The sequence below is a fragment of the Leopardus geoffroyi genome, chromosome B4, assembly GCF_018350155.1.
Source record: "Leopardus geoffroyi isolate Oge1 chromosome B4, O.geoffroyi_Oge1_pat1.0, whole genome shotgun sequence".
NCBI lineage: Eukaryota > Metazoa > Chordata > Mammalia > Carnivora > Felidae > Leopardus > Leopardus geoffroyi.
The window spans coordinates 12,966,388-12,985,902 of NC_059341.1; the positions used below are offsets into that span (position 1 = coordinate 12,966,388).

Sequence of the window (19,515 nt, forward strand, 5' to 3'; positions counted from 1 at the left end):
AGACTAAGGTGTTGCTTCTATGACTGTTCTCTCCTCTACCACACCCACAGAAATCAATATAAAATTCCCCCGAACCCCAGCCCACTGTCTATCGGCATCTCTGGCTATACCATAGTCTCTTAAAAAAAAAAAAAAGGAAATACCTTGCCCACAACAGACACTCAATAAATATCTTCGAATGAAAGACTGAAGAAATTATTTTGTGAATGTTATCCGCACTTATCGATTTCAAAGCACCAGGAAAATGGCACCAGTAATCAGAATCACTTTAGATCTCGGAGACTTGGCTGTTTGTCTCCCCAGGCGAGCACCGCTTTCGTGCATGTAAATGCAGGGGTTGGTTATGAAAATTTCATGCCCTGCCTCATTGCTCTGTCCTATTAGGAAGCAGAGCCGACACAGGAAAGCAGGGACATGTTTCACCCCAGAAACGTGTGCGGCATCCATCAGGAAGACCCAAAACACTGCCGCGACAGCTTGCTTTTCGCCTCAGATTCAAGGTAAGGATGCACATCGCGGGTGGTTTTTGCATGCCCGTTTCTCTGTGAAGATCAAATTGGACCCACTGGAACCGGTGGGCTGAACACACTTCATCAGGAGTTACACCCCCTGTGTGTTCCATCACCGCTGAAAGCGCATGTTGAGAATTACCCCAATAACAGGATCCACACCGCTGTGATGCTGTGAGAAGCCCCAGTGGCAGATGGGTAAAAGGGAGCCTCAGATGGCGGGATCCTGAGACAGAAGGAAACCTGGGGGTCCTCGAACCCATCTTCCTCACCGTGCAAAAGCCCCATTTACTGCAGCCTTGTAAACAAGCAGTAAACAAAGGCCATCTCCTAAAAACATTTGTCCAGCTCGCCCTTCCCCCATAAATATGAGGGTGAACTCAGACCAGCGCCTGGCACGATTTATAGCCACCTGCCGTAAATTATTCCCGGTCTTTAGAAGGTAGGTAGTGGCTATTGGCCAAGCCGACCTAAGCCACCTCAGGAACGTGGATGCAATTGCTCTCACATTAGATCCGACTTCATGCCAAAGTTTCCTCGGGCTCCCTTCTTTATTCTGGTTTTGGTTAAAAGCATGGCCCTGGGGCCATCAGGAGAGTGCGCCCGGCAGACCCCCTACAGCCAAGAGCACAGATGATGGGGGGCCGTCTGCTGGGCCGTCGAAGTCCCTTGCTGCGCGTGCGCTGAGGCCTCACCTCGTGCAGGCTGTTCCCTGCCAGTGACAGAGTGCAGGGCAGACACTAACAGGGACCCGTTGCTGGGTGACACTGTACTGTCTTACAGCCAGTCTGGGCGCCAGTGCTCACCGTGGCTTAGGCACTGCATGTCTGCAAAACAGTTCAGGATGCTTCCACCCAAACTGAACGGCAGACATTTTCGTCTCACAGTTTTGGGGGCTGAAAGCCTGAGATCAGGATGCCAGCATGGCCGGGTGAGGAGCCTCTTCCGGGTCACGGACTTCTCCTTGTAGTCCCACATGGTGGACGGGGCTAGGGGTCACTCAGGAGACTCATTTATAAGGTACTAATCCCACACATGAGGGCTCTCTACCCTCTTGACTCAATTACCTCCCAAAGGCTCCACCTTCTACTATCCTTACACAGGGAGAATTTTAGCATATGAATTTTGAACAGGGGGAGGGGGGGACATAAACATTCAGACCACCGCGTGCCCTCCCCTTCACTCAAGGTCAGACTTACTTTGCCTTTGGAGAAGGGCTCTCTAAGTCTCTCGAAGTTTCTCCCTATCTCCTTTCACGCGGGTAATTCCCCTAATAAAATCCTTGCTGGGGCGCCTGGGTGGCTTAGTCGGTTAAGCGGCCGACTTCGGCTCAGGTCATGATCTCGCGGTCCGTGAGTTCGAGCCCCGTGTCGGGCTCTGTGCTGACAGCTCAGAGCCTGGAGCCTGTTTCAGATTCTGTGTCTCCCTCTCTCTGACCCTCCCCCGTTCATGCTCTGTCTCTCTCTGTCTCAAAAATAAATAAACGTTAAAAAAAAAAATCCTCGCTATGTAACCCGGTCTTGGCATCTGCTTCTTACAAGGCCTAGACTCACGTGGGCTCCTTTCTGGCGCCCCAAGAGAAGTCATGAGTCCATTATAAGGCAGGGCCTGAACAGGGCCTTGCACACAGAAGGCCCGTAAGCCATATTGGCTGAATGAATGAATGAATGAAAGACACTTACACTCAAAGGAGGTAGCCCTAGCTATGAAGATGAATCTTTTTATGACATTGTCCCAGTGACACTCTGCTGGCTTCCTTATTGTGGGGGCCACTGCCCCCACACCTGAGGAAGCAGAAGTCCCATTTTCTGAAGGTGATGGGAACTTCTTCTCATGCCATGGGGGCTGCAGTGACTCTGGGTGTCTGAGACTCTAACTTAGAATTTAAGCAGCCTACTTGGTTGAGCTCTATGTTCTCAGGGCATCAGGCAAGGAGCACCTCCCTTCTACCCAGTGGGGCCAGAGAAAGGAGATCCCGTCAAGAAGCCAGCATTGCCAAGTAAAGGCTGAAGTTAATGGAAAGCAAGACAGGCTGGTCATCCTGGAGAAGGGGAGGATGGAAGGAAATACAGGAGAGTTTGAGGAGGTAGCAGCTATCTGAGAATCGTGTGAACACCTATGGATGCCGTGGAGACCTTGACTCATCCCCAACATCCTTGTGACTCACGGGAGCACACGAGGGTAAGCCGGAAGTCTAGGACAGCTGCGATGCGTCTCCTTGGCTGCAGATGTGTGATCTGTCTAGAATCTGGGGTGAGGACAGACGCCCCAAATACTCAAGCAGTTAGTGGTGAGTGCGGTTCCTTGAGATGAGAGCATAAGGAGAGCTAGCAAATTCTCTAAGCACTTAAACTTTGAGCACCTGCTACACCACAATCTCTGGATCTAGGACCCAGGAACGTGAATTTTAACACGCATCCAAGAAATTATTGGCCCTCGATATAGTCTACGTGATGCTATAGGTGGTGATCTTGAGAGAGATAAGGCCCCTTTGGGGCAGCAAACCAAAAAAGGAGAGAGACTGCAAAGAGAAAAGTAACCAAAAGAACTTGCACCGTGAGTCAAATAGAATCAAAACTCCTAGGTCCTTCTTCCTCGGAACGCCCAGAGCGTTGGAGGCCACCAGCGCCTGTTAGCAGGGAGGCAGGAGGAAGGACCGCAGATGTTTACAAGCTAAGACTTTGGGGAGGTGGCTGGAGGGTTGGACAATGGGCCCATTGTCAGAATCTGACAGCGTTAACTGCCTGTTGTGGATAATGTTCTAAGCCACCCCAGTGTGGATATATTTAAGCCTCATTTCACCCCACAGAAGCATGAAAGAGAAAAAGCCCAACAACTAACCTCCTTCCTGTTTGGGGCATGCCCACCGGATGAGTCTTGGTGGGCCAGAGGTAATTTCCCACTACAAAAGCTGAAAATCCATGGCACTCACTGGCCTTCCCAGCCTCCTGTTGTTGGGTGTGGACCCCGGACCTGGGCATGTGCAGGGACCTCCGACCTGGAGTCAGGCGCTGGGGTCGAGGAGTCCTGGGCACCAAGAGGCATCCCTAGCGGCACCACAGTGGCAGAGCGTGTGGCCCTGGGGAAACCTAGGGAGGATGTATGGTACCCAGGGTTAGCATCTCTGGGGTGCAAGCTGCAGGATCCGGGCTTGGCGCGAAGGCAGCGGTCCCCTCAAGGGACTCGTCTGGTGGTGGGATTTGGGGCTTCTTTCCCGTAACCCTGAAACCCAGCGATCCTCTGGCTGGGTTCTCTGGAAATTCTCCAACCTCCTGAGTGACCTCGCTTTTAACAAGCTTCCTTCTTGCAGATGTGTTTCTGTAGCCAGGAACTAAGTACCCCAGCCAACTGAGTGGTCTTTTCTTGCAGGAGGTCTTGGTTTCCAGTTGGGCGTGCTGCTCAGGGAGGTGGCCGTGAGAGGGCTCGGGGACACAGGTGCTGACTGCCAGCAGCCAGGGCAAGGCCGTGAGGGCTGTGACAGACGTGACAGAGGAGGGCTCATTCTCACCCCCGCTGACACCAGGGTTATAGGCTTCTCTGCAGGACCATCTTTCGGAGAGGAAGGGAAGATCCTTTGCAACAAGACTTGATCCTGCAATGGTAGCACCTGCACTCTGCGGGGGACAGTTGTCAGCGAGGGCAGGGCTCTGGGTCCCTTGGGTGGGACTGCACCCCGGGGAACTTCCTCGCTGGTGCATTTGCTGTGAAGCAGTTTTCAGGACCCACAGGGGGAGGAGGTGGGACGGAGCACGCTTCCCTGACACGCAGATTTTGCATTCCCTTGCCCAAAATGCTCATCAGGAAGAGGCTGGGCCAGTGACAGTGATGCTTGTTGTGATATATCGGCAGCGCTTCTGAAGCAGATCAGGGAGCGGTGGCGAGGTTACCCCCACGCTAGGCTTCAAATCAACCTGTCTCTTTTACATTCGGCACGTCCTGTGATTAATGGGGGTTCGTCGCCCAACAAATGAGGGGAGGCGACATCGCGTGGGCCGCTCTCTGTTCTGATTAAGTTATTAATCACGCCTTAATTATGAAGGACAGAACTTTGTCCCCTGTCCCACGGCCCTTCTAAGGGACATATTTTGGGCTGACAGTTTGGTGGAGGGTATAGCTTCCGGCTTTTCAGAAAGCCCAGCACTACCCAAGGTTCGGAGGAAGCGTGAAATCTGCATATCCCTCTTTAGGTAATGAGGTCCCCGGGGCAAGGCAGGTGACAGCTGTTCCAGGAATATAAAATGCGGGGTAATTTAAAGCAGCTTGCACCTCCATTCTTGCAGGGTTACGACGGGCATCTCAGTGAGGAACTCACGGGAAGGTGTGTATTCTCTTCTAGGCGCCTGGGCACCAGGGTACCATGTACGTGTGTGGACAGAACTATCTGCATCCTTTCTTTCCAAGCACGGGCCAGACCATGGGTCCACTTTTCCCCCATGTCCCAGGAGATGGGCCACTGAGCCACTTTGAATTGTATTCCTGCCTATCCCTTATCGTGCTCTGATCCCAGCCCTCAGCCGGATGATATCTTTGCCTCCCGAAACGAACACCCCCTGCCATCTCACGCAGGGGCTTGCTCTGCAGGCTCGAGGTTTCCAACTGCACTCTGCCTGCTTTATTCCTCCTGTCTGTCTAAGCTCAGGTCAGGGTTACTTCCTCCAGGAAGCCTTCCCTGATGTCCCCACCTGATGCTCATTCCCTCTCCTACGTTCTCAGAGCCCTGCTGCGTATTAATAACCCACAGTCTCCAGTCACCGCCCTGCTCATCCTCCTCTCTGGACACGGGGCTCCTTTGTGAAGGGGAACAATTTTACTCCCCCTTTTACTCCAAGTTCCTCCACATAACAGGCATTAACAAATGCTTGTTGAGTGAAGAAAAGAATGAATGGGTGAATACATGACTCTAATTCGTTATTCAGTATTATGTTGAGTGGATAAACGAACAGCTGAGAGCTAAAAGTTTCCAGGGAGCGGTGGTGGAGACACCGAACAGTTTTCCTGAGCCCCACAGCGAGGCCACGTTTTCCACCTTCCCTCGCAGGTAGAGGTGGCCGCGGAGGGTGAGGGGGAAGTAACAGACATCACTTCTGGTTCGCCGGGGGCGCAGAGCCCTCCCCACTCACCTGATTTTACACGAACCAGAAGTAAGTGCCCAGGACATCATGTCACGGAAACTTAGTTTATCTGTCACGGCAGCTAGTGCTACCTTAGTGGATCCACACCTCTTCTCCAAGGACTGTGTCTCCTGGCTGATGCCCCTTCATCTGACACTGGGGAAGGTCACTTTCCTCCCTCCCCCTATCTTGGAAGCCGTGGGACTGGCGAGCCGTTTCGGTGATGCGATCTCACTCCGCTAGAGCTTAGGTCAGGGCTTCTCAGCCTCTAACGCGCACACACATCATGTGGGGATCTGAGGAAAGCACGGATTCGGACTCGGGAGGTCTGGGAGAGTCTGCCGCTCTAACAAGCCCGCAAGGTGTCTGTTCACAGACCACACGCTGAAGAGCAAGAATTTGGTTCAGCTACCGTCTCACGCTCCCCAGAGAGAATACCACCTGCAGGTGTGACAAGGCAAGGCTAGCCCGCTCGGTGCCTTCATTCCGGGTATTCGGGGGGGACGACGGGACTCGATGCTCGTAATGGTATCTACCTTATAAGGTGGTCATAAGCACTACGTTAATGCGTGCAAAGTGTGTTCCTGGCACAGGATGGGTCTCTGTCAGGGGTAGCTGCCGCTGTTACATGATTAGCACGTGCGCGTGTGGACTTCAGAGGGAGAGTGACCAGGTTCCGATCCTCGCTCATCTACCTACCTACCAGCTCTGTTCCTGGGCAGATTACTTGACCTAGTCTCTAACCTTCGTGGTCTCCATTTGCCGAATGGAAATAACCATTCCTGCTTCATAGGGATGCCGCGGCATTCAGTGAGAAAATGCAGAGAAAGCATTGCACGATTCAACGGTAGCTAATGCTAAAATCGAGTAAAAGCACGCTTGACCTGGGGCAGATTTCAGCATTGCTCTTGCCCTGTCCCCCGCAGCAGGCAGGCAGCTGGGGCTGCAGCGTCTCTGGTCTGCGGAGCAGCGGTGGGTCCGTGGCACCCTGTTCGTGGGCGCCGCCACGAGCGTAGGCTTGCCCCGGACCCCCAGCTCTGCTCCAGAAGAGGCCGCTAGGCTGTTGGGAGCTGAAGTTTAAGTATCTGTTGTTGTTCCTACACCTCGTGTGGCATGTTTTCTCCTCCTCATGCTCAGCGCTCACTGACGTTTGCTTGTGTTAGGTGGCCCTGTTGACTTTCAGACTGGCCATTTGATTTGCAACTTGCCATACGACCCATTTACTCTGCCAGTGTGCCTTAGGAGGGCATGGAGTTCTATCAAATGCCACGGCGGGGGCGGGGTATCGGGCAAATATTTGACCCAAAGACCACCAACCCACACCGGTATCCCCCAGCGACCCGGACGAAGCCAGTCTCTGGAGTTTCATGGTAAAACTGTGTCCTGCGCAGATGTTACAAATGCCCTCACCCAAGAGACTCCGAGGCCTCTCTACTCAAGCAGAGCAGTGTGGTCCAGTCAGATCAGACTCCGGAGAGACAGAATCTAAGTTCCAACTTCTCTGAAAACTCCTTTTGTGACCTTAGATATGGTAATTATTACAATGCATAGGTGCTGAACACCTGCTCTGTGCCAGGTACCGTGACGGTTGCTTGACCTGTGGTTCCCACCACAGCCCAGCAAGGTGGGCGGTAACATCCCCATTTCGCGGAGGAGAACACGGAGTCTCAGGTGGAGTGAAACGTCCTAAGAGGCAGTAAGCAACCCGAGCAGGATTGAACCCAGGGGTACCTGATCACCAACAGGACTCTATCCAATACCAGCATGTTCCTGTCCTGGCTCCCTTTTCCCCACCCGTGAAACGGCAGGTGTGGAGAGGGTATAATTCTCCGTCGCCTCTGGGTGAGTCCTTCCCTGGTGGTCACAGTAGGACCTGTGAGACTCTGAAGACAACTAGAGACCATATTAGAAGGAGAGAGAGGAAGAGAAGAAACGCAGCTTGTTTTGTAACATCAGATTTTCAGAGCAGGGGAGCATGAAGCCCGAGGTGGGGCTGTTTCCAGCTTTCCTTTTACAAATGAGGTTGAAGAAAGTAAAGTTAATGAAGCAACGCAGCTCCGACCAGGGCTGCGGCAGGAAGTAATCAAGCCCGGGACCGCGGGACGGTTGCCATGATATTCCAACGCGGGCACCGTGATCACCATCTATGAATATTCCCTCCCTTGATTGATGGCCGGTTGCCTCGCTTTTCTTGTAAGCACATGTGATAACAATATTAAACAATTACAAGTAATGTCGCCCAGCTGCTTCTTCACTGCCTCTGGAATATTCTTTTAGATCTGCCCAAATAATTGGAAACCTATTAACCAGGATGGCGGGAGCAGATGCCCCTACCTTTCAAAGACAAAAGGGTAACAAGTCCCCTCCTTCCAGGACACTCAGAGATGCCATCACCCTGCCCAACAGCCCGAGGCTTGCAAAGATTCAAATGCATCTTGAAGAAGCTTGCTGGATGAACTCTTTAAACAGGCAGCCACCGGAGGCATGATCAGGAGCAAGGGTTACTGGCGAGGCGGGCTTTGTCGGCTCCGAGGGTAGAAGGCAACTTTCCCACCAAAGTGAGACTATCTGATCTTCACAAATGCTGCAGGCCAGTTAAATCCACCGAATTATTTATCCACCACTTATTAGGGACACAACAATCATTTGCCACGGGAATGCAATCTCACACACGCACAACCAGGCACACTTTCGTGCGTTGCGCGAAAGTCTGGTCTGCACGGCTCTCAGTTTGTCCAACGTTTTCCATCACGATGACTGGGGCCGCCAGCCAGAGGTCCGAGCTGGGAAATGAGAATTCTTCCCTAAGACTGTCTTCTTCCTCATCCGATGTCCCTAAACATCATTGAATCCTATTCACTTTTATCCACTAAATATCTCCCCCTTTTTTCCAAAACCTGCTAGCACGACATCGGCTACAAGACGGTCACCAGCTGCTGGGGCAACCAGTAGCCTTGTTCACCTACGAGAATATGTCCTCTCCTTTGGTCTGCTTGGGCAGCTGAGGCCATGGGCCACCCCTGGGCCAACAGCAATTGCCACACGGTGGTGGAATAATCACAATCTCTCTCTAGAACAGGGGGTTGCTCAGATGTCTGAACAAAATGTGGGTTTTACAGGAAGGGGAAAGAGGAGAAAGCTTTCTTCTTTTTTTTTTTAACGTATATTTATTTTTGAGAGAGAGAGAGGGAGACAGCTGGGGAGGGGCAGAGAGAGAGGGAGACAGAAGATCCCAAGTGGGCTCTGCACTGGGAGCACAGAGCCTTATGCGAGGCTCGAACTCACGAACCATGAGATCGTAACCCGAACCAAAATCTGGAGTCAGGCGCTTAGCTGACTGAGCCACCCAGGCGCCCCAAGGAGAAAGCTTTCTTGGGGAAGAAACCAAGAGCAATTTGCCTCAGGGAAAAGGCACCATAGGAGAATAACTCATAATTCGTCATTTGCCATATTATAGATTTACTGTAGTTCGTGAGTTCCGAAGCACTACACAAAGCTATCATTTGTTCACCTGACAAGTATTTAAGTGGCAGGCACTAGGGACACAAGAGTGAACAAAAATCCACAGAGCTCCTTCCCTCACAGAGCCTGGGGTTGAACCAGGAGGGCTGAAAGGATCCTATAATAAGGGAAAGGGCAGCTGGGCGACCGGGAGGAGACCCATGTGCACACATAGGAGGAGCCTAGGGAAGCAGGGTTGCCTCGGCCGGGAGAGCGTCAGAAAGGCTGCCCTGAATAGGGGGCACTTGAGCTGAGACTGAGAAGGTAACGAGGCAGGGGGTAAAGCTGACCCGAGAGGGTGGCCCATGAGTGGAGTGAAGGGAAACCCTAGGGTCTCCAAATTACTGTTGAGCTGCTGCATTTACCAGTGATGGTTCTTGTATAACTTTTGGGCTTCTTGTTTTGTGAGGTTATACGTTTCCTGTTTGTTTAAGCCCACTTGGGTTGGGGTCTGCTGCAGCCAAAAGCAGACACTGAGCTCACCACCCTGTGAGGTAAAGAGGAGACTTCACCACGCTCTGGGGAAGCTAACGACAAGGAAGGTTTTCCAGCACCCGGATAAGAGCCCTAGCATGTGCGTTTGAGGATGGCTTCCACAGCCAGACCACGCAGATTCATTTCCTGGCTTTGGGACGGCGTCCTCTCTGTGCCTCAGTTTTCTCATCTGTAAAATAGGATAATAATAGCATCTGCCTCCGTCTCCAAGACCCTTCACAATTGGACCAACTGCCTCCCTTTTCAGCCTTTACTCCGAACCCACTTTCCCGTGCCCTCTGCTAGCTCCTACCTGGGTCACCCATGATTCCCTCCACTGGCTCATGTTTTTCTCTGCCTTTGCTCAAGGCATTTTCTCTCCCCAGAATAACTGTCGTCCACCTCCTATTGAAATCCAACCCATCCATCCCCAAACTGATTCAAATTCCACCTCCGAAAGCCTTCCTCAATTACCCCTAGCCATCTCTGCTCCCTCCAGCCTCCCTACTATGCACTGGGTCAGGTTTCCTGTCATTTCTCGTCTCTCGCTTTCTTGGGGGTTATAGGCACATGTGATTCTTCCCTCTGCTTAAATGTGATGTTATGGAAGGCAAGGGCCCTGTGCATCATCGTCATCTCCCCCCAGATCCCAGGCGCTCGAATCTGATGCCAATTGTGGTATGTTTTCCCTGTGAAAATAAAATAAATTTGCTGGTTTGTACCCGGCTCTACATATCGTAGCTGAACCAATCCAGCCCCTAAGGTATTCTGCCTCCCAACTCAGTGTCCCAAACATTACTGCAGATGAGTCCCCCAGTTTGTGATGAGAAAAAGGCAGGCAGTGGCTCTGGAGCCGGTCAAGGACTACACACATGTTAATTACTACCGTCATCATCATCATCCCTACCTCTGTGGCTGGCACGGTCTCCACCACTCCTGGCCTGACCCCATCTCCAGTGTGACCCAACGCCCTCTTGGCCTCATTTCTCACCTGCCCTGCATTCCTCGTCACTGGACTGTGAGCAGTGGATAAAGATCAGATGTGAAAAGTGACTGGTACATGAATGGAAACTACACTGCTCATTTTCTAGCTGAGAAAAGTAAGCTTCGTCCGAAGGTGCACCGCGCCCCCTGCTCCCCACCCCCCACGACACCAAGTTCCCTCCCCGCCTTGGCCTGGCCTCTGCAAACCCGGGCTGTGCCTGATGGGGCTGGACTTTCCACCGATAGCAGCCCCATCCCACTCTGTCTTTTGCCACCACTGCGAATGGTGGTGAAGCATCTTATAGTATATCTAGTTAATGACTCAAAGGAAACCAAAGTATAGAGGCATTTTTTTTTTCTTTGATCATTTGATTTCAATCGGGAGAAAACAAACAAACAAAAACAGTTCCTCCGAGAACCTCTGGGTTGCTCACTGATTAAAAATCACGGCTGGTTTCCAACAATGCCATTATTATTCCTCCATGTGTGTGAACTGTAGAACACAATTTAGAACCAGAAATTTAAAAGCTAGCCTGAGGGCACAGAGAGGGTCAATACCAGAGTGGAATCAGCACTCAGGACAAAAGGCTGACTGTAGACAGCGCCCTGCTAGGAAGGAGGTTCCCAGGCGACCCATCTGCTGGGCAGGAGGCCAGGCCCCTGGAAACAGAGGCATCGGCACACTACCAGCCTGGGAGGGAGGGCCACTTCTAACATGTCTGCGGGTGGAGCCACGTGTGGATCTCCCTGTCTAGTCGACCCTGTGTCGTGCTGCCCGACTGCCCTCTTCCTGTTACCTCTTCTGTCAGCCCTCCTGGCAAATATCTGAAATATAAGACAGGAAGTCTCTACCGGTGGGTGATATTAACAGCTTTAATTAACATTAAACAACAGGAAGTCAGTGGTTGATATTTGAAGTTGGCAAACGTCTTTGCAACAATGCTGCCAAATTTTCCATCTTGCGGGCACCTGGTAGCTGGCTTTTCTGTGGCTGAAGCTTTGGAGAGACTTTCCGTCTAGCTCCTTCCATGTTGCAGCTCGCCTTCTCGGTTCTCACGGCTCCCGGGGATGGTCGGGGGGGGGGGGGGGGGGCGGTGCTTTGTCCTCACTGCCAACCTCCCTGTGCTGGGCTCCAACCACTGCTTCGGGGCTGCTTCGGGGCTCGTGGACCTGCCCTGCTTGCTTTCAAGCCTTAGTCATCTTCTCCCCCGTGCCCCGGGCGACGGCCACAGATGCACATGACGTTTTGCGGCTGCTAACATTTCTTTCTGCCCTGCCCCCCCCAGATACCTCCCATTTTTGTCTTTGCTATATTCAGAGGCCTTCTTTGCTCCATTCAACCAGAGTCCTCTCTCTGTGACACATGCCACAGTCAATAGTTCCACATCTCCTCCTTGGGGTTTGCCGCAATGTTTGGTCTGTGAACACTTGCAGGTGATACTATCAGATGCACGACTAACACACGACTCTAGTTTCTCATTCGCACTGGAAAAGCGGGGCGACGATCACACATCTGAATATTGAATATGAGCTGCACAGCTTAGACAGAGGCGTTGCTACCTATCCGCACACACACGTTTGTTAATATGTGTGTATTTATTTGACATCGGAAATAAGGCTTTCTATACGTTTATCTCGAAACCCCTAACTTCCGGCTCCTGCCAGGTCCTGAAGCCTGTGTGGCCTGGGATTAATTCTAAATTTTAAATTCTAATTTCTAAATTCCCCAATGGGCCATTCAACTTGTGACCCAGGCTGGGGCTGCAGCTCCCATCCAGGTGTGATTCACCGTGCTGGAATCTCGCCTCGGTCTGTACGCCTGGCACCTGATGAAAGGGCAGCACTGGCTCCTTTAGAAAAGGTCACCTGCGCCAGGGAGCCTTAAATTCTTGCGTACCAGGTCCACGGCTCTCCTCTAATTGGCCCTGTTACACCATAAGCACCTACCCGCGGCTGTACTATGCAAGTTGCCCACGCACATCCCCAAATTACACTTTTGCTAGAACAAAGGAAACAGTGAATTGCAGAGTTCACAAATTTCTCCTCTAATTGTGCCACACCCGGAACACCAGAACTGACAAAACCACCAGAGAGACGAGAGGCTCAGGTGACGTGGAGGCACCGAGGGACTTCCAGAGCGGGTCGAAGTTGAAAGCCGAGAAGGAGAGCTGACCTCTTGCTGTTGGGCCAATTAGCCCAAAGTACCGTCCCCCAGACGCCCCGCTGCCTCCTCTGTCTGGTGTCTTTCCTGGGTCACGCTGGCTCACAACTCAGCCTTGGGGATGCAATCCAGTTAAGTGTGACTGTTTGAAAGGACACGGATCCAAAGCATCAAGTGAACAGACAGTGTCACTTAGTTAAGTGTCTGTGGCTCAGCTGTGTGGCTGCTTTGGCTCCTGTAACAGATGTCTAAGACTTTCATCTGAAGTTCCTGACCCATTGTCAGTCCATTACAAGAAATCTGGGCACTGATAAGAATGCACTGGAAAATCTTGGCTCAGGAGATAGAGGCAAACAAGACACAGCACCACGAGATGGATGGGATCCTTTTCCGCACTTTACTCAGCCAGGAGGGCTCATTCTTCCTCCTCAGCAAGGTCTGCAAAATGCCTCGAGGGCTGGGAGCAGGGCCATTGAAACCACAGACCTCTGTCCTATCCCTTTCTCCCCTGAAATGACCCCTTCACTCTCGATCAAAACACCCCGCCTCCATTCTCCCGGCGGAAGACCCCCCTGCTTCTCTGGCAGTGACCCTCTGGTCTGCAGGCACAGGCAATTTCCAATTTCGTTTCCCTGACCAATGGGGCATAAAACTCAAACACACAGTCGGGGCGGGGGAGGGCTCCCAGAGAGCCACGCATTTCAAGTTGTCAACCAAATAGACCGAGAAATATTGAGGGAAAAGGAGGACGGAGCAAGTGTGCTGTGGCTAGCGGAGGTTGTCAAGGGTTCACGGGAACTGCCAGCAGGCAGCGTTCCCCTCATAATGTCTTTGACCGTGCTGTGGTTGTGGCCGGCCACGCTGGACCCTGTTTGCTACGAGCCTCCCCACGGGCGCTCGGGAAGTTTCTGAGGCTCTCGTCACAGAAAGGAGGGAGGACAAAAGCTGGTGCGCTGGGCTGAATGTTTGCATCTCCCTCAAATTCCTATGTTGAATGGTATTTGGAGATGGGCCTTTGGGGAGATGGTTAGGGTAAGGTGAGGTGAGGTCACGAGGCTAGGACCCCTGTGATGGGAATCGATGTCCTTATAAAAAGAGGAAGAGACACAAAATTCCACCTCATTCCTCTGCCTTCCTCCCTCCTTCCTCCTTTGTATGCAGGAGCTAAGGAGAGGCCATGTGAGGACATAACGAGAAGGCAGTTGACTCACCATGACACTGACTCTGCCCGCACCTTGATTGGGGTCCTCCCAGCGTCAAGAACCGTGAGAAATAAATGTGTGTTGTTCAAACTTCCCTTTCTGTGATCATTGTGTCGTAGCAGCCTGATCGCAGGCAGCCGGGTTTTGAGTCTTTCCCACCACCCGCCATTCCTCTCTTCTAAAACCTTCCATTTGATGTGGGGAGTTTTCTCTGCACCTGGCAGGTGGGCGGGCAGTGGCTGCCTGGTGAGCCGAGGAGAAGGACACACCAGAGCCGTCACAGCCGTCGTGGGGCTCAGTCGCAGGCCCGACCATAAGGGGGCCCCGTTGTGGGAAGCCCCAAGTGAGGCTCACCGACCGCCAGCCTGGTCCTGCTCTCTGTGAGTCTTCCTCATGGATGGAGGGAAACTGGCTTTATTCTGCCCCAGGCACAGTCTCACCCTGATGTGACCTACTGAACAGGAGTTGAGCTCTGATCATAGTCTCAAGAAGATTCAACAATGTACAAGTATTTTCTTGTAGCATTAGACCTCTAAAGACAGGGCAACCCCCCTGGTTAGCTAATTCATAAAGAGCCTCTTTAATCCTCATGCCTTGATCGGTGAGAACAGAATAAATGGGCGGAAAAGTCACTGAAATTTGAGTAAGTTCATTCTTACCAAACTTGAGAAGATGTGGTTCAAGATTCTGGCCATGGAAGGAACAGCGCTGCTGACATAAGCGACTTCGATTCAGCATACCTACCACAGAGTCAACCGATGTCGAGTTAGCAGGAAAAGAGGAGGTCTTGCCAAGGGGTCCTGGGGACGATGTTATTTGGGGCCAAGCAAATGCCACTTTCTGAGAGTCCATAGGCTTTTAAGTATAAAGCCAGCGTATGAAAATAAGTCAATAATGGAACAGTTTAATTCTAGGTGACAAAGCAATGTTTGAGAATGTACAAAGGGCGAGGGCATCTGGCCATATGTTTTCAAAGCATTTGTCTCTCTCACACCGGGGCAGCAGTCTATAGATGCTTGGCCATCTCAACAAGAAATAGGACCATGGGTCACATAGGGAGAGTCTGATGGCCATGGCTGGGCCACTTCATGTTGGGCTTCTTTTGGCATTTTCTCTTTGTCTTTCTTTGTTCCTTTTCTGTTATAAGACATGTGTTTCATAAGATGTCTTGACATGTCTTTGGGATGACACTTGGAAAGCATGAAGAAATGGGCGGATGGACCATCACGTGAATGGAAAGATGAATGGGTTGGAGATAATGCTGGAGATTTAGGCGGTGAGGGAAAGAGTGCACACTGGCTGGCTGCTGACGAGGGAGGTCAAAGAAAAACTAGGAGGCCAACTGAGGCTGAGGACTCAATTAAGGTTAGAGAAAACGGTCACAAACCCTGTGGTGGCAAGGCCCAGAACATGTTACCTTTGACAACTGTGCAAAAAGGAAATAAAGAAGATTTGAGGTGCCATTATTTAAAATTATTTATTTTGAGAGAGAGGGAGAGAGAGAGAGAGGGAGCGGGCGAGGGCCAGAGATGGAGGGAGAGAGAGAATCCCAAGCAGACTCTATGCTGTCAGCACAGGAGGGGCTTTTTTTTTTTTTTAACTAGAGGCTATAAAGGTAATCTGCCACTCTATTTCCATGGAAATTTGTTTTTGCAAAATAAGAAAACAAGCATTCTGTATATCAGTATTAAACCGAAAATTTGGCTTTCAGATTCACCTTTTCAAGTTCTCAGAGGTATGGGGCCAAGGGATAAATTCCAAATGGTAAGTCATTATGACTATACCCTGGGTCCCTGCACCCCTTCCCTCAACTCTGATTCCTTAGTTATCAAGGTCGGCCCTGAGCCTCTCACTGCCCTCTCTAGCCAGGCTACTCAAGACTTTCCTATCATCTCATTGTTAATTAATCCCTAGGAAATGGTGCGTTTCTAGCATTCATAATTAGCACCAGGCATTTTGCAGGAGCGTGAGATTGAGAGACAAGGAGGCACCGCTAAGTGAAACAATGCTGAATCACAGCAAAATTCCAGGGGGGACGCGTGTCTCGTCCACCTCCCTGCCAGGCAATAGGTCGTGACTGGTGTCACTCTCCTGCCCCCTCAACTATCCGCACTTGCCCATTATGGCAGCGCAACAAGAGCTGTGTCATCAGGTGAAGTCACGGAGGGCCTTGCTATCCTGAGCTCCCGAAAGCCAGCAGACATGGGCGAATTTTCATCACGTGCCTCCTACAGGGAGGGTCTCCCTACTTCAGCTTTGTTTCCCTCTCACGGGAAGAGAGCAGGTATAATTTAGACCCTAAGTCATTAAAAATCAATCATCTTCTGCTGCAGGAACATCTCCCCCTCCCCGGTGGAAGGATGCATTCCAACTCTGAAACGAGATTCACAGTCTACGTGCAGGAACGGTGAGCCGTTCGAGCCGGGTTTATGATTCTGTCTGGGAATGTGTGGCTTTTGAAGCGATGAAAAGTGGCAAAAAGATGTTGGGTTTGGCTGAACGGAAGCTTTGAGTTGGTCTGGTGTCTTTCTCTCTTTCTTCCTCTCCCAGGGAAACTGCCACGCTTTGAATTTTGCCTCGCGACTGGAGAGCGAGCAGCGCACGCTGATTTCGACATCAAGAAGTTGTTTGCCTAATAGGAGTGAACTGATTGAAGTTGAGTAGAGATGAGTAGAGAGGCGTGATAAAAATTCATGCTGCGTAGCCCAGGAAAATCTGCTTCCACTGAAGATAAACACCTCTGAGATGCGGTTCCCTGTTCCCTGCACCTCCTTACCCCCGGCTTCCTTGCCTAGCCTTGATCATCTCTCTTCTCATTAGCTGCCAACTGCTTATGTATTTCTTTCTCACCTCTGAATATGCAAGGATGCCCTGCTGCCCCTCTCTCCATTCTTTAATTTAATTTTAATTCTGTCTGATCACATTTGCATACCTGTCTCTTTTCCTTCTCTTATGAGATGGAATTATTTAAGCCCCAAGTGCTTTTTCTCTGGGACGCACTTTGGGGCTGGGCACACTCCAAAATACTTTGAAGAAAGCCGCTCTGCACTCTGCACTGGTAAGCAAGCATGGGCAAGCTCTTCCCAAGAAGAAGCTAGTTGTTATGCACAAAGGCCACCTCAGCATCCTGGCAGGGAAGCCAAAAGACTAAAAGCGGTCAAACATATTTACTTGAAGGGAATGGAAAACGGCTCATCAAGTTTTCAACTAGCTCTGGAGCCTGAAGGAATCAAAACCAAGCTTGTTCATTCATTCCCAAACTTTTGTTGATCACTGTCTACGTGCCTAGCTCCGTGTTAGATGTTTAAAACACTGAGGTGACCAAGATGCATGCGCCTTTGATCTCCAAGATTTCACAATATGGCGGCTACGTAGGACAAAGCAGCTGAATACAACTATGTCCAGTAGAAAAGAATCTCTATAGTTTTTTAAGGGGCTCATCTTCTCCCTAACGTAATGGTCTATTTCCAGTAATGCAGTCAATGTTTGATGGCAATACTAGCAAAATAAATAAATTCAGCTTGCTTTCCTAATTTCCCAATGCTACTGAGAGGATCAACCAGTAGAAAATTGGAGACCTAGTAATTTCCACCTACCTACTAGCATCCATGATATTCAGCTAGTACAACCACCATGGCTATACTGGTTGTTAAAATACTGACACACTTCCCAAGCCATGACCTTGAGCCCCAGAGCCTGAACTGCCATAGTGTCCTTGTGTCCTTAGCCTGGACTGCCGAACCCCCCTGCCCCTGCTCTGGGACCTCTGAACCTTCCTGTGATCCAGATGGCTAGGGCCTCTAGAATCTGGCTCCAATGTTATGAACAGCAATCATTCTGGGGCACCTGAGTGGCTCAGTTGGTAAGCATCCGACTCTTCATTTCAGCTCAGGTCATGATCTCATGGTTCATGAGTTCAAGGCCCACATCAGGCTCAGGCACCAATGTGGAGCCTGCTTGGTATTCTCTCTCTCCCCCTCTCTCTCTGCCCCTCTCCAGCTCTCTCTCTCTCTTTCTCTCTCTCTTTATCTCAAATAAAGAATTAAACATTTAAAAGAAAACCAGCAATCATTCTGAGTAGCAAATACCTATATCCTATTGGTTGTTAGACATTTTTATAATCACCCTGTTTATATATTATTATACACAAATAGCAGAAACAGGAATGGATATTTATGTCAAATAAAGCCAATGGCTGTTTGGAAATTGGCAAAGTGCAAGGGTAACAATACTAGGAAGTTGGAGATACATGGTCATGAAATAAGCAGCACCGTAAAAGCATCACTTGCTCTGCAGAGTATGTGTCCAAGTCAACTATCATTCTGTTTCTTTTTTTTTTTTTAATTTTTTTTTTAACGTTTATTTATTTTTGAGACAGAGAGAGACAGAGCATGAACAGGGGAGGGGCAGAGAGAGAGGGAAACACAGAATCTGAAACAGGCTCCAGGCTCTGAGCTGTCAGCACAGAGCCCGACACGGGGCTCGAACTCACGGACCGTGAGATCATGACCTGAGCCGAAGTCGGACGCTTAACCGACCGAGCCACCCAGGCGCCCCTATCATTCTGTTTCTTAAATGGTACATATTAAAGGTCGCTGAAGTGATGGACTAGGCATTGCTCTTATCTCTACTGACCGAGAAAGTTAATAAATTCTATCAAATATATGTTTCTCGCAAGACACAATGTCATTCTTGTTCTTGGCCATCGGTGTTGACTCAGCCCTTCCGGAAACCCCTCAAATACTGATCTCTGTGACTTTCCTACACAGGCTGTATGTGCTTCACTCCTTGTATGTGCTCACACACTGCTGAAAAAACTATGACACCCTATGACGGAAAGATAGCTTTTTACAAATATATTATTTATTTTCCTTATTATTCATATTAAATTGTATGCCTCTATATTTTGAAGGATACCTACATCCAAAGCTCCAGAATAGCATCAAGAACTTTTCAACAAGGATTTAAGAAGCTACCCTACATCAGGGTGTGTTTGGAGCGCTTTGTAAATGTTATTTAATACCCACCACAACCTGCTGAGATGGGCATTAACTTCCCCATTATCTTTTAGGGGGACCTGAGAGATGACAATTTTATGTCTCCTTTATACTTGACCTCTGAAGCCGGGCATCACCCCCCTCGCCTTAAAACTCTTCCCTTCCTTCCTCAGTACCACCCCTGGTTCCTCTTCTCTCTGAGCATTTATTCTGGGTTCCTTTTCTGAAGGAAAAAGTGCCGGTGGCCCCAGAGTTTTCTCCTTAGACCTTACCTTGCTGTGGGTTCATCTCTCTCCCGTTCCTCAAACATTTATGGGAAACCTCACCCTCATTAAATATAAATATATAATCATGCCATGGAGCTACTCATCATCCTTCAGTTCTCCCATTTTCCACAGAGGAAGGCCTGAGCTCCTCGGCGAGGTAGGTAGTTCGTCACGATCCCTCTCAGAGAGAGCAGGGGCCCAGTGGTGGTCTGGCTTGGGGTGTGGTTTTCCTGGGGCCAGGATCGGGCAAAATGACACTGGCCAGCACTTGCCCAATGACAACAGAGCCACAACTTACAAAGGGCAATGG

General features: G+C 50.4%; 1 protein-coding gene across 2 annotated transcripts in view; it reads right to left on the minus strand.

The window, feature by feature from the left end:
- FRMD4A (FERM domain containing 4A) overlaps positions 1-19,515 on the minus strand; it is a 612,832-nt gene that overhangs the window by 411,345 nt on the left and 181,972 nt on the right. The gene's annotated exons all lie outside the window — the stretch shown is intronic.